At 45.4% G+C, this 15444-nt stretch overlaps 1 long non-coding RNA gene and 1 pseudogene across 1 annotated transcript; both read left to right on the forward strand.

Moving 5' to 3' along the window:
* LOC123055722 (uncharacterized) overlaps positions 1-15444 on the forward strand; it is a 38520-nt pseudogene that overhangs the window by 1877 nt on the left and 21199 nt on the right.
* LOC123049072 (uncharacterized) lies at positions 6570-7464 on the forward strand. The gene is made up of 3 exons (XR_006423436.1): positions 6570-6604; positions 7211-7290; positions 7402-7464. It is a non-coding gene; the product is annotated as an uncharacterized lncRNA (long non-coding RNA).

Genomic DNA, 15444 nt, shown 5'->3' on the forward strand with positions numbered 1-15444 from the left:
TATTTTTTTGTGAGCAATTTTTTCTTTGTTTTCGTCTGGTATATTTAAATTGCAGTATCTTCCACACGCAGGTGTACGAGGAAGGAAGCAAGTATCAGGGTAATCCACGAATCGATGAAAACATAAGGCAAGGTCCTTTGAAAGGATCACCTGTGGCGTTCAACATGAGGGGTCCTTCCAAAGGATATCCGATGGCATTCAAAATCGTCAGCGAAATCACCAATGCACGGAGGTTGTCGCCAAGATTTGCTGGACAAGAGAGGCATGGGAAAACAAAGGTGACGTCGGAACTTTGCTTTTTCAATTCAACACACAAACAGTTAAAACAAAGGTGACGTCGGAACTTTGCTTTTTCAATTCAACACACAAACAGTTTTATGGGAGAACAGGGTAAAGTGGAAAACAGGAGGACGGCTGTCCGTCTTGTATGGCTGTATGTGCAGTTGTTATTTTATATAGGATGTTGTTGTGCCTCTCCGGTTGTATGGTGTAAACAGAAGCACATCTGTGCCTCTTTGTGCAGAATTGTGTGTAGCATGGTCACATTCGTGATGTGAACAGTGCCTCTGGTGTACCGCTTATACTCGGTGAAGAGGCACGGGTCTGGTTTTGGTATACCAGATGAGCCCTGATGAGTCATATAAATATTTTGTTTAGAAATTAAAAAAAATGCATATGCTGCTCTGGACACCTAATTCTGTTTCTTGCCATGTGTTCAGGATTTGGCGGAGGGGATAACAGATGAGGGAAAGAAATATCATAGTTCTCCATCCATTTCGAAGGAAACGCAATGTTCACTACAAAAAAAATACACTTCTGTGATGATACGTGTTTGTCACAGTAGGTCGCGTTTTTTGTCATGCATGTACATCCATGACAAATTTATGACAGAATCAAGATAGTCATACCTGTGTTGTCGTAGAAGTGTTCCATGACATTAGCAAAATTATCATCATGGAAGTGTCCACTTCCATGACGATAAATCGCGCGTCACGGAAGTGCTTTCATCAAGGGTGACCGACACGTGGCATCCACCGTAACGGAACGCCGTTAAGCTATCGGGTCAGGTTTTGGATCCGATAACCCGTTAACAGCCCCGACCAATGGGGATTTTCCACGTGTAAAATCATCATTGGCTAGAGGAAACACGTGTCGGCTCATCGTTGGGACAGATGTCATCCACTCACTGGACAGAAGGCGCCTATGATACGTCGACACGTGGCACGGCCCAACAGTGGCCCATTCCTGTGAAAAGGCCGGCCCGTTTGACTTGGTCAAAAGCTGGCGGGCCGGCCCATGGAAAGCCTGTTAACGGCCTGTTCGCATATAGCCCATTTACAGCCCGCTAACCCAAGGCCCGTTACGCCCTATCCGAATTAGGCCCAGTAGTGTCATCTGGGCCATCCAATATGATTCCAGCCCGTTTTCACTTCTGGCCCATGTATAGCCCATGACGTCTTTCGGCCCATATGAGGCCCTTTGTAACTCTTGGCCCATTAGCGGCCCGTGCTGAAACTGGCCCGTAATGAACAGTGTATTACTTTACACCCATTAACGGCCTGTGGTGAAACTGGCCCGTAATGAACAGTGTATCACTTTATACCCATTAACGGCCCGTTATTCCGTTGGGCCGTTTCCAGCCCAAGTTAACTTTCGGCCTTCTGAGGGCCCATTTATTCTTGGGCTCATTTGCAGCATTTGGTTACTTACGGCGTGTTACTGTCATTTTCTGCTTGTGGGCCAAATTCAGCCCGTCGTTACAGTCGGCCCGTTTGTGGACCGTTAGTCTGTTGGGCCATTTTCATAGCATCACCAAATACGGCCTATTAACGGCCCGTTATGGTCAGCCCATAAAACGTACGATTTCCATTAAAGGCCCGTCTATGGCCCATTAAAGGCCCGTACAAGACCCATAAATGAGTCGGCGGCCCATGGATCCTACGAGACGTAGAAGGCCCATGGATCCTATGAGACGTACAAGGCCCATGGATCCTACGAGACGTAGAAGGCCCATGGATCCTACGAGACGTAGAAGGCCCATGGATCCTACGAGACGTAGATGGCCCATTATCCTACGAGACGTAGAAGGCCCATGGATCCTACGAGACGTAGAAGGCCCATGGATCCGACGGCCCGTGAAGGGCCATGGTCGGGCGAGTTGGCCCCCGTTTGAACGATATAGCATATTCAAAGAATTGTCCTACTCAATACCATACAACAAAGAGATCAAGGCATAGAAAGGTAGAATAATCCTACACTATACAATAAAGAAATTACAGCCGATTATACCCACTGGGCATTATGGTTCGGCACAGGTGATAATAAAGCATACACAAACAACAAATTACATACACTGGGCAAATACAGCTCATACATCATGGACGCGCATCAACTTAACTCCATTTGAACTATAATCTCTTCAGAAAATAGGATTGGCCGGATTCAGATAGCACAAATTTCAGTCTGCAAAATCTCCAATTCCTTCATGGTTACCTCAGTGTCTTGTTTCATTTTTTTGACTCCTGCATCTAATACCTGCATGTCCAGTCTCAACTTGTTGATTATACGTTGACAATCATGTACACGTTGTCTTGCCACCTCTAGTTGATGCTCGAGAACATCAGCACATTCCAATTCCAATCCATAATCATTCGGTAACGGCCATGCCGCACTGCTCGCAGATATTTGTGTTGATGTTACTTCATCCTGAAAGTTTCTGTAAGTACACATGACTAGGGCAAAAATATAGTTACAACAGTGAAGCGAACAAGACACTATTTTGTACTACATGGCAAAACAGGACTAACAATAATGTTACACGTCACTTTTTAAAAAATGTTACACGTCATGAAGCATAAGCAGGTGATATTTTAAAAATTATAAAAAAGATAGTCTGTGCAGCCTGCATACAGAAATCCCTCTTAGCTCACCAGAGGAGCATGATGTTGTGGCCGAATCGAAAACACAGACAAGTTACAAATTTAGACAGCACGTTGCGTATAATTAAGCTAGCAGTTGGCCATTCTGTGCCTCAATTAAAGTCTTAGGGAGCATAATGAACAGCAGAGGGTTTCATACAAACATACTACAGCAGGCAAAACTATGCAATCATTAGCGTAGTATAAACTAGATTGTGAGCCTCATGCAATAATAGTTGGTTAATAGACTTCAAAGCTTCAGGCACACTTCGGCAGAGTAATTAAATGGGAAGGCCTTTAATTATGTCAACTAATAGTGATACAAGTACCGAACATCAGGCATGATTATTTGGGCATCGCATTAACTGAGGACAAATAAAGCAATTGAAAAGATAAAATTAACTATGCCTGAAACAAACAAGGAATTGAACTGTTGAGTTGCATACAGTGACTTACCTTAGCAGGTTGAAGAGGCTCAGCGCAGCTCCTACTTCTCTTGCAAGGCTCCTTCCTAACATCTTGTACTTGGAAATCCTCAATCTTATCTTCATTGCACCCCCTCTGCAAGGTGACACAAACTAGTTACTCGTCTCCTTGGAAGATAAATATGCATACTTTGCAGTCTGTGAACACAAAAGGATGAGATTATAACAAAACAACACCACATAATGAAACATACCGCATCTCTTGCACTTGCACACAATGAAATGAGCATTTACTATGTGTGCACTATGTAAAAACTAGGCATACCTTCGAACTAGATCTCCAGGTACTCTTGGAGAGCCTACTGTAGTGTACAGCCAAACCTTTATGTCACCTATGAGTTAGACAAGGCCCCACTACAGCAGACCTTAGTGTTAAATTCGTTGACAAGCTCTGTTAGAGTGTTAGGTCAAGAACAACAAGTAATCAAAGCAAACAGTCCTAGTATGGCTGGCTGATGCAAACAAGCAATTGAACAAATGTGTGAGCAAATCTTACATATCAAGAAAAGAAGCAAGGAAGGAGGCTTAAAGACCATCACTTGACTGACCAGATTTAAGGGGCATTTAAACATCATGTGCAACGTATGAACTAACATAAACATTGCATATTCCAGATTCTACAATGGAATGCACATGTATTAGGTTATGCCATGTATGATGATGCCTAAATGTACAGATAGCAGGCAGGAGTGATTCATCATTCCACGCACAATTGAATTGCAGGTTAAGGGCTAGTTCGATTCCGCCTTTTTAGGGAATATTGTCAAAATAAGCCATAAAAGATGTAAAGAAGTCATTTTTGAGTTATGGGTTTGGGCTTAACTAATTTCGCTTTGGAGGGGGGTGTTTCGGGTAGAACCTCACTAAAAATTGAAGGGAAGGGGAATAGTGAAATGACTCTGTTGTCTGCCTATATTACACTCAAAATGCAACTGCTGACGCCCGTGTCACACCTGACCCTCAAGTAAAAACAAACACGCAAGCATTCATTGCCCTGCCCGCTTGCATCTCCTCTCCCCTTTCCCTCTACCTCGATCCCCTGCCTGCAGCACTAGGGTTCCTCCAGCGAGCCGTCACCACTGTTCCCATCTGGCCTGGTCCTCGACGATGCTATGTCCAGCTAGGATACATGGCCGGCGGGTAGGGGAAAATCTCCCGGGCTGCTCCTCCCTCTGGCGCCGCCCCTCATTCTCATGGTCTCCAGCAGCTGCTCCACTGTGGTTCGTCCAACGCACTACTCCGGCGGGCGCTGCACAACTACGGCTGATGCCACACTGCGGCAGAAGGCACCTTATTCCCCCTCCCCTCCTCCCAGGCCATGGCCTTGAGGTGCTGTTAAAGGATGAGCTCATCCAACAAGGTGAGAATCTCCTCTGATTTTTTGCCAAATTTTCATTCTGATCCACTATACGATGAATTGCTATGAGCTGCTTCTGCTGCTGCTATATGATGCATTGCTATGAGCTGCTCCTGCTGCTGCTATATGATGAATTGCTATGAGCTGCTGCTGCTGCTGTATGATGAGTTGCTATGAGCTGCTGCTATATGATGAATTGCTATGAGCTGCTGCTGCTATATGATGAGTTGCTACAAGCTGCTCCTGCTGCTATATGATGAATTGCTATGAGCTGCTCCTGCTGCTGCTATATGATGAATTGCTATGAGCTGCTCCTGCTGCTGCTATATGATGAATTGCTATGAGCTGCTGCTGGTATATGATGAATTACAGACTGCTGCTGCTGTATGATGAGTTGCTATGAGCTGCTGCTGCTATATGATGCTTTCAGGTGGTGCTGCTATACGATAATAACCAGCCACTTGGACCATCGAATTTCAATAAATAATTGTTCTTCATTTAAATGTGGGTCATGCGTTCTTCGTTTAAATTAGGCAATGGGGTCTCTATGGAAAACATTGACCAAAGTAGATTGTGCCAAGTAGATGGTATCTTTGTATTTGCATTTTGAGCAAATAGTGATGGTCTGTTTTCCCATCATATTAATTACTGCACTGGGTTCAATTTGTGATGTTTGCAAGTCAAATTAATTTCCATATGGGCAGCAAAATGAAAAAATATAATGCAATCTAGACTTTCCACTGATCATACCAAAGATAAGCTGAAAACGCAATGAAAAGAACTGGTTGGCTTATTACATGGAGCTTATATTCACAGGTGTTTATTTTCTTAGGATAACTCGTAATAACTGTCCCTAAGAAACTTGGCTAATAGAACTGGCATACAAATAACATGTCACGATGATTGCAATGGAGGAGTGACGTACCATAGCACACTGTATAGGCTCACCGCTGCCTCTCCTTTTTTTGCGATGTTCCATGAAACACTACAACAAAATAGCCATGTAGAGATGTTTTCAATTCGACGCTTTTGTGTACGTCTCATTACTAAAATCCACTTGGTGCATACGGACGTTTTTTGAGACGCAGAGCACATCGTCCCTTGATTTTCCGATTAAAAAAATATGAGTGGTTCCGTATATTTTGTTCAACCACCATCGCCCACTAAAATTAACCCACCATCGGCCATACATCGTGCGATGTGGGCTAAGAAGATAACTACCGTGAAAAAAGAGATCGATCTCTCACCTCTAAACCTAGCGCCACCATGCCACGCCGCCTCCTTTGCCAAGCTCCCCTACTTCCTACCCCGGACTCGCCATCGTAGCTCCACCGCCCTGCGCTCGCCGGCCGCCAGCAGCAGCCCCGGGGACGCCGTCCTCCAGCGGCGGCCCAGCCCCAGTACGCCCGTCCTGCAGGCGGCGGCCCAGCCTCAGGAACACGGTGATTTGGAGGCCATGAGGGATCCTGCGATCGAGCGCACAAGGCATGGTCACTGGATCTTTAGCAACAGCTTGGCCAGTTCATCTGTAGGTGAGTCGATCTACTTTTCTTTTCAGATGTTCTATCAATTCATTCAAAGTAAAAAATTGGAGCCTCTCCCTTCATGCGTAATTAATCGTGGAGAGAATCTGACACTGCACGTACTTCAGATTATCTATATTAAGATTAGGACAACACTACTTTGTCTTTTTCCGAACTCTTCTTTTACTAATTATACCACTGGTTCAATTTTATGTCGATCTTACACATAGCTTTCTTCATTGTTTTCTCCCAGATTACGGACACTCACTTATGCAGGTGTTTGACAAACAACCTCTGAGAATACCCTGATAATACAAGATGGTCAGTGTTCTTTACGAACCTTTCTTTTTCATGCGGTTAATAATTAAAACTCGTGTATCAACTATCAGAGCACCTCATTCCCACCATAAATGAAAATGAGAATTTTGCGCCCATGTTCTAATATTTTCTGGAATAAGCATGCCTTCTACTATCATACATGTAGTTTCTCATCTGCAGAAACTTTTCTCATGTTATCTGATAAAGAGCGCTCCCTGGATGGATATAGTATCATGTTTGGTAAGATTTAATCATATGTGCTTATGTGAAACATTTGGGTCACGTGCCTTGCACTATGTCTGGAGCAGCTAAATGGTGTGATGCTCACTTATGTAGATTTTGTATTAGACTGAAGATTATTAAGGTGAACTACCTTGAGAATTCAGTCTTTTAATGGTAAACTATCGTCTTATGTAGAGCTAGTGTTAAGGCTTAGATATTATTAGTGTCAACAACCATGAGAACTCAGTCCCTGTATGTTAAACTGCTGTTATTTCTGTGCATATACTTCTTAGTAAATTGTTGTTATTTTTTCTTACAAATATACTTCATGCATTCTCACCTTAGTGAATCCATCAATGACATCAAGATTTATCTCTCTTTTTACAGTATGTCTCTACACTTCATATGGTTACATGACATCTACCAGACTAGATTGAACTTCTGCAGTGCATGTTTACCTCGATGTGGTGCGTAAATATCGCTCTTCTCTATTCTTATGGTAGTCTGTTCAGCAAAGTAAAACTTACTAGTAGAAGTTCCAATGAATTTATTTATATGTCATTTGCCTTTCTTTGCAGAAAAAACTTCTATGTATGGATTTTAAAGGCAGCAACCACAAGGATAAACTAGAGAGGCAGAGAAAACAAGGGATCTATTGTTCCACTATCAGCATGTAGATACTACAAGTCATATATGTATCAACTAGTTTGTGAGACATGTAATTCTTTTATAGACGATGTGTACAATTGACTTTGTAAACTACTACTGGCTCCCTCTCTCAGTTATGCTGTAATACAACATTAGTATTTTGTGCGATGACATACAATTTTTTAATATATTCTAATATGTAGATGAGAGTCAAATTATTTGGTATTAGCAAGTAATTTCATTAAGCGCAATTGAACAATAATTTTTTATACAATATAAATAGGATATATCATATATGCAGTTGCATCTAGTATGAATTTTTCAATGCGTCCCTAGGGGCATAAGGATGCTCTCTAAACGTCTCATACCATGTAGACACGCTTTGTAAGGACGCTCTCAAAATGCCTCATTTCCATGTAGACGCGCTTCCTATGCGCCTCAACTGTCTTTGAGACGGTGCGTGAGGAGACGCTCATGGGACGCTTTAGTGAGCGACTCTAAAATCTGCTAGAGATGATTTAATGCGCCTTTAGCACCTACATTGAGTGTCTCTACATGGAATATTTGTTGTAGTGAAATTGCCACATACATCTTGTACTTTTTCATTGTGTAACCCTATCTGCAAGTTGACACGGCTAATTTCAGACATCTCTACATGATACTACATTGCATATCCCTTGCGCATATTTAAACCACCAATTAACGATTGTGTGCGTACCATAAACTAGCCATGACTCTGTATGCTGGACTAGCAGGCACTCTAAGGGAGCCTAATGTAGTGCACTGGAATTCCTACATGCACCTACGATTTTGTGTAATGTACTGCCCCTGTTCCTAAATATATGTCTTTGTAGAGATTCTAGTATGGGCCACATACAGATGTATATAGATGCATTTTCGGGTGTAGATTCACTCATTTTTCTCCGTATGTAGCCTATAGTGGAATCTCTAGAAAGACTTATATTTAGGAACGGAGGTACGAGGTAGTATCATGTATGACATCTACATATCTAATTTAGCAGCCAGTAGTGGAAACCATTGTCTGCACAAAGGGATTACTGGTCGAAAATCCTAGCAAAAGCACGCTGGCAGGCACAGAACAATACAAGAGAGAGAGACGCGCTTACAAGATCATAGCAATGCCTCAGTCCAGGATCTTGGTTGGCCAAGCTGTTAGATCTAGAAGAAACATCATCCTTGTAGTTTTTTCCAGCTGCATAACAGGTAACAGCGACCGGTTAGTATATTTGAAGTACATCAGACAGGTGATGCTGGACGGGATTAAAGGTGACAAGTACCTAGGCTGTGGCTGGTGCTTGGCATCTCTCCAGATGGTGGGAATCAGGATAGAAACGTCGAGGGTGATGACGCTGTGCTGGCTGTCGGGGTCCGGTAAGGAGATCTAGAACCATCGAGTAGGGTGTTTGTGGAGCGGCTCCGGTAGGGTGGACTACGGTGTGTGCGCAGCGGACCTGTGGCCGTGGACAAGGGCGTAGGTGAAGCTGCTCCGGTGGTTGGGTTAAGGATGGTGTCGATGACGCGGATCTGCGGCCGTGGACGGGGCGTCAGAAGCTGCTCCGGTGGTTGGGTTAAGGATGGTGTCGACGATGCGGATCTACGGCCGTGGACGGGGCGTCAGAAGCTACTCCGGTGGTTGGGTTAAGGATGGTGTCGACGATGCGGATCTGCGGCTGTGGACGGGGAGTCAGAAGCTGCTCCGGTGGTTGGGTTAAGGGTGGTGTCGACGATGCGGATCTGCGGCCGTGGATGGGGCGTCAGAAGCTGCTCCGGTAGGTTGGATGAGGGTGCGAGGAAGCGGATCTGAGGCCTTGGACTTGTGAGTTGGCAAAGCGGCCCCGGTGGGTTGAGAAGGGTTGACGATGGTGTCGGCGAAGCGGTTACCGTAGGGTTGAGGAAGGTGTCGGCGAAGCGGCTCAGGTAGGGTTGAGAAAGGTGTCGGCGAAGAGGATCAGAGGCCGTCGACGGGGGCGTCGGTGGGGCGGCTCCGGGGGGTGTGGACGAAGCGTCTCCGGTGGGGAGTACGAATGAGCCGCTGCAGATGCGCGGCGGTTGACGAGAGTACCGGCGAAGCAGATCCGGCGCGTGGACAAGGCCCGTCACTGAATGGGCTGTGGTACAGTGTGGATGAGCAGTCTACTTGTTTCTAGGGGAGGTGGGAGGGTAGATGTGGCCGCAGAAGCAGATCCGGCGAGGTGGACGCCCGCTGCAGTGAATGGGCTATGGTACGCCGATGGATGAGCAATCTAGGGTTTCGAGAGGGGAGGGGAGAAAGGGCGATGAAGTACGGACGGCGTGATGTAAGATGCTCTGGTGCTGTGGAGTTAGTTGTTTTGCGGGAGGGGAGAGGAAATGGGGGTGCCGTTGTAGTGGGGGAACCGGAAGTTACCAAAGCAGCCCCGACCTATCATGTAGATGAGGGCGGTATTGTAACTGTTGGTCTCCGTGCCACCAAGGACAAAAGGGGATTTCGCATGCTAAAGACTAAGGGTGGCGGAAAGTTTAGAAGGAGGCGGGAGATTTTGCCTCCCGCGGGATCGTTCGTATCCAGTTTCAACTAATTTTGAACCATGCTAGCGGGAAGGTCATGCTAGACTGTGTACACGGGGCATGCGTCAGCAGTTAATAACTGGTGTGAAGTCCACCCCAGAAAAAAAGACAATAACTCGGGATGATGCGCCGATAACTTGGACGTTCACACGGGCGCGACCAATCATACGGGTGTAGTGGCGCGTTCACAAAAAGGGATCAAACGCTCAGCCTATGTATTTCTCGTGTAAATAGATAATTTAGTCCCATTGGTTATTTACTTTAAACAGAATGCATTGACGTGTTAGTGTAGAGGCGCACAAAAAGAAATGGATATTGTAGTCAGCTACTTAAAAGTGTTACCTCATATGATTACATAGCCTCCATTTCATAAATTGCGCACCCGTTGAATTCATATATGAATATTACATATATTACTTCAAAATAGAAACTTAAATCATCCAAGACTAATGAATTTGAATGCAAGAGTAACAATGGTGCATATACATGATAGCTACATTGGTTGTGAAGAAACATCACTGTAACTTTGGCATGCACAACTGGAAAGGTTTATTTAAATAGAAAAATTGTGATATGTGAGTGTCCATCTTTTATAGCGTTGAATCGATATTGTACCTTTGGCCATGATACGAAGTAGATATTGACTTATGTTCAAGCGATGCACGTCCACGATCGCTAGATAGTGATACGTGAATGAATTGTGCAATCTCTCTCACACGCATACATATCTCATTTCCCTGTGGGCATCGGAATCACACATGCGCACTTCGTGTATTTCTCTCCCTCCGTCAGGGTTAAATTCGTCTTTCTACCCCGTCCTACAAGTCTCTCACACAGAAACAGACACGCTCTCTATGTCTAACACGCCCACCCCTTTAATTCGCCCACCCACAGCCACTAATGTCTCAAAGTATAATAATGTCTCTCACACATATGCTATCTACCTATCCCTTAATATAGCTAGATATGTGGCACACAAACTCCTTCTCCCTACTGGCAAGATGCCCATGCGTTGCACGGAACATCAATATGCATTTGTATGAGAAGTTTATCTTGTGGGAGAAAAGGAATGAACGAGGGAATGCCTTATTTGCAAATGCGGAGAGGGGTGTGGGGTATCTTTTGGCAAAATTGCCATAGTTTCCTTCCTGTCGTCAGATATAAATCGGATGGCCTATATTGCAGGATGGCAGGAACACCATCATCACCAACTCTGTTTTTTATAAGAGTAGAGATATGTGAGTGTCACTGCCCCCCCACACACCCACACTTCCCAAACCGAAGTAGTAGGGTGACACCTCGATCTTGATACTAATCTATCGACTGGCTTCTCTCTCAAACATACACACACACACACTACCCGGCACCGAAGGAGTAGGGTGGCACATCGATCTTGATAATAATATATCTACTCCTCTTTCAAACACACACACACACACACACACACACTCGCTAGTTGTGCCTCTGTGCCTACCGCGCACACTCTCGATACGTCTTTCTCTCCCTCCCCCCCAACAATGACAGCAGAAGGGTGACAACTCGATATGATCATAATCTGTCAATTGGTTTCTCTCTCAAACATTGTGTCTCGGTGCCTCGCTCGGTAGCCCCCTCGATATGTAGACTTCTCGCACGCGCACAGCTGTAGTGACGATGACGCTGAACCCAGTGGGCCTTGTTTTTACCGGCCTCATGTGATAGTTTTCACCCTGTTTTCTGTTAATTAACAAGGCAACCTTTTCTTTGGTACTACTAGTGAATCTAAAATCATTCGGGGCAAACATAAAATATATCACTTCAACCCAATTATCGCAGCAACTATTTTAAAAGAAATTAGCTAGCTGCTCGTGCGTTGCACGGAACATCAAGATGCATCTGTATGAGTAGTTTATCTTGTGAGAGAAAGGGTTGAACGAGGGAAGGCCTTATTTGCAAACGTGGAGAGACGTGTGGGTATATTTTTGCAAAATTGCCATAGTTTCTTTCCTATCCGTTAGATATAAAATCCGACGGCCTATATTGCAGGATGGCACACACACCATCATCACCAACTCTGTTTTCTACTCCCTCCGTCCGAAAATACTTGTCTTCAAAATGGATAAAAAGAGATGTATCGAAAATTAAAATACATCTAGATACATTTCCTTTTATCCATTTTGATGACAAGTATTTCCGGACGGAGGGAGTATTTGTATGTTTAGAGATTTCAACAAGTGACTATGACCGGACCTTACCAACATACTCAAAAAAGTAGTCCATAATTTTGATGTTACCCTCTTTTCTTGGCGGTGCAGTGCCATCTAGATACCTCATAAATAAATCAAGGACAAATCTGACCCCTTCCTGAAAAGACATACGGAGCAAAATGAGTGAATCTACACTCTAAAATATGTCTACATACACATCCGTATGTGGTAGTCCATTTGAAATCTGAGAAAGACAAATATTTAGGAACGAATGGAGTATATATAAGAGTAGACATGGAGATATATCTCCAGCATGGTCTACAACAAAAATGTGCTGGCTGGTTAGCGCCGGATGCTCGCAACGCGATGACATGAGTTCGAATTCTGTTTTTAACTTTATATTTTTATATTATATATTACTCTACTTATTTAATATATACTTCTTTCGCTACTGTACTGACAGTGGAACCCACAGAGTACTTAGAATACAAGATTAAGGATGGACTTGTTTCTTTTTAACTTTCTGTACGAAGCTGTAGCCACCCTGCAAGTCACGTGTACACTGTACATGCAATTAACTTTTTATAGAGAAATCATACAGGCAATTAACTCAAATGGATTGGATGTCACTCTATTATTTCCAGCATAAAGAGCATCTCCAACGGCAGCCGGCAAATTTCCTCCCGCTTCCTTAAGCGGAGGACGACATCAAACGCCAGCGGCATACATTTTTACAACTCTAACCAACCAGATGAAATTCGTGCAAACACGGACTGATTTCATATAAGCATGAAGGATTTCGTATAAAAAAGCTGGATCTTCATATAAACATGATGGATTTCATTACATTTACATGAACTAAGAGGTGCCAATCCGGCTCTCTTGTATATTTAATACTCCCTCCGTCCGGAAATACTTGTCGTAGAAATGGATGTATCCAGACTTATATTAGTTCTAAATGGCCGCCCGCGGATCCCTTTGTCTTCCTCATGTCCGTCAGACACTTGCGGGGTCGACGAAGGTCCTCGGAAGAGACGAAGCAGCAAAGAAACCACCTGAATCCGCGGTCGTCGCCTCGGCGGTGGCCTTCGTGGGTCCCAAGTGGCGGCGGCCTCCCGCGTTCTACTTCTCCTCGATGATGGCGGCGGACACGGAGAAGCTGGCCACCGACTCGTCGCTCTCCACGCACCCGGCTTCTGTCTCTGCCTGCATGGCGCCGCCGCAGGCATGGGAGGCGCGCCCACAGACACGGGAGGCGCGGCCACCGCAGACACTGGTGGCGCGGTACGACGCGGCAGCGACGGCGCCCGTACCGGCGTGCCAGCCGCCGTGCCGGCGTGGAGCAACTCGCCACTCCTCATCGAGCTGAACTGGAGCGGCGAGTTGCTGAACCACGCGCCTGCTTGGGGCGGCAACTGGCTCCGTCGGGCCAAGCGAGGTTGGTGAAGCACCGAGCGGCCTCGCCCGTATCCGGAGGGCTCGGCGGGCCACCCAGCCGGGTAATATGCCGGAGAACGGCTCATCAGAAGCCATCGGAAGAGTGGAGAAAATGGTGAAGGAGGAGATGGGGGAGCGGCGGAGGGGTGCGATTCTTGCCCGCTGTCTGTCTGGCCTCGTGTAAATAGAGGGCGGACGGTAGGAGCTTGGCCGGCGTCTGGCCTCGTTTAAACTGAGGGCGGACGGGAGGAGCTCGGCCGGTGTTGCGTTTAATTCCGGCCCGCTCATGAACGGACGTGTGGCAGGAGTAGGATTCTCGGTTTGCATGCGGGTTTAACGGAGGGGTTTAATGGAGGCGCCGGGCGTGCAGCGGGCGGCGCAGTACTATTCGATTTGACAGCAGTAATGAGCCATCAAATCACAAAGTCCCTCGCCTCTCGTGAAACCGACCGAGCTAGACTGCCCCGCCCTCTAGCCTTTTAAAAAATGTATATACTCCACTTTTGTACAGTAGTAGTATCGATGGATTGCGCCATGGAGCAAAACTTGAAATTAAAAAAAAGGTGGTACATATAGAGAATGCTCGTCGCCAAATTATGCATATAGTACTATTAAAAAGTCTTGTCACAATAATGGTGTCCAGCACAAGTGCACAACCCACCCCTCAAATAAAACTAAGCACCCTGGAATTCTTTGACAAAACTAAGCACCCTGAAATTCTTTGACAACTAAACTGCTGGCTATATGATGTTGGCCATATATATTGTACGTATATAATGTGAAGAAACGAGTGGTAGTACTATACCAACTAAAAGATGAAATGTAAGAAATACTAGTATGTACGTACTGAAGAGTTAAAGTAACAAGAAGAAACATAACATAGTTCTGCTAGGGGCTCAACACAACACACCCCTCAAATTAAATTAAGCACACCTGAAATTAAACTTTGAAACTATTCCGGTAGACACTGCATTAGAACCACAATGAGCAACGACACTGCCACCTTACTCGGAGTCCTCGTCCACGTCCTCGACTTCGTCCTTGTCCCTCTTCCTCTTGGCTGATACTTCTTTGCTTGAGCCGCACACTTGGCTGTTGCTCTTCATCCAACCCTTGTAGATATTGAAGCAAAGGTAGCCATCCATTGCAGCGTAGTGGATGTGGTCTGTATCTAGTACATTCCGCTGCCATGCATGACGATGAAACGTGTATGGAGGTTTCTCCAGTTTACCGTACGAAGGATGAACCATGGCTCCTGCCAGGGTCAGCATTGAAGGCTGACGGGAGGACACCAGTCGATTCTTCTAGAGGTCGAAGGTGTTGCCTACAACGAGACCTATCCGACACATGACTTCTTTGTCGTTACCAAAGTCTACAGTAACAAATTTGACTAGGTTGCTCTCGAGGAAGTCCTTAAAATCCTGGCACTCAACGTCGGCATGGAATATGTGGTAGACCAAGCATAAGTCATGCACGCAAACCTGGATCACGGCGAGCTTCTTCCTCTCTTCATCCTTTAGATCCTTCTCTCGTCCCAGGACTGTGGTGTACTCAACATCTAGCCCAGCGACCCACTCATCATCTGAGTCTTCGAACATGCATCTGAAACGAGAAAGGCATCCTTTCACCGTCGCGGAAGAACGGGTGTAGATGACGTCGAACTCATCGCCGGTGATGGTTCTAACCTTGTACTCACCGCCGATCGGGGAGATTTGGGACGCCATGGATTTGGGAGGAGGGTTAGGATTAGTGGAACTGCCGTAATGTGAATGGACGGGACGA

Source organism: Triticum aestivum, chromosome 2D (genome assembly GCF_018294505.1).
Source record: "Triticum aestivum cultivar Chinese Spring chromosome 2D, IWGSC CS RefSeq v2.1, whole genome shotgun sequence".
Classification (NCBI taxonomy): Eukaryota; Viridiplantae; Streptophyta; class Magnoliopsida; order Poales; family Poaceae; genus Triticum; species Triticum aestivum.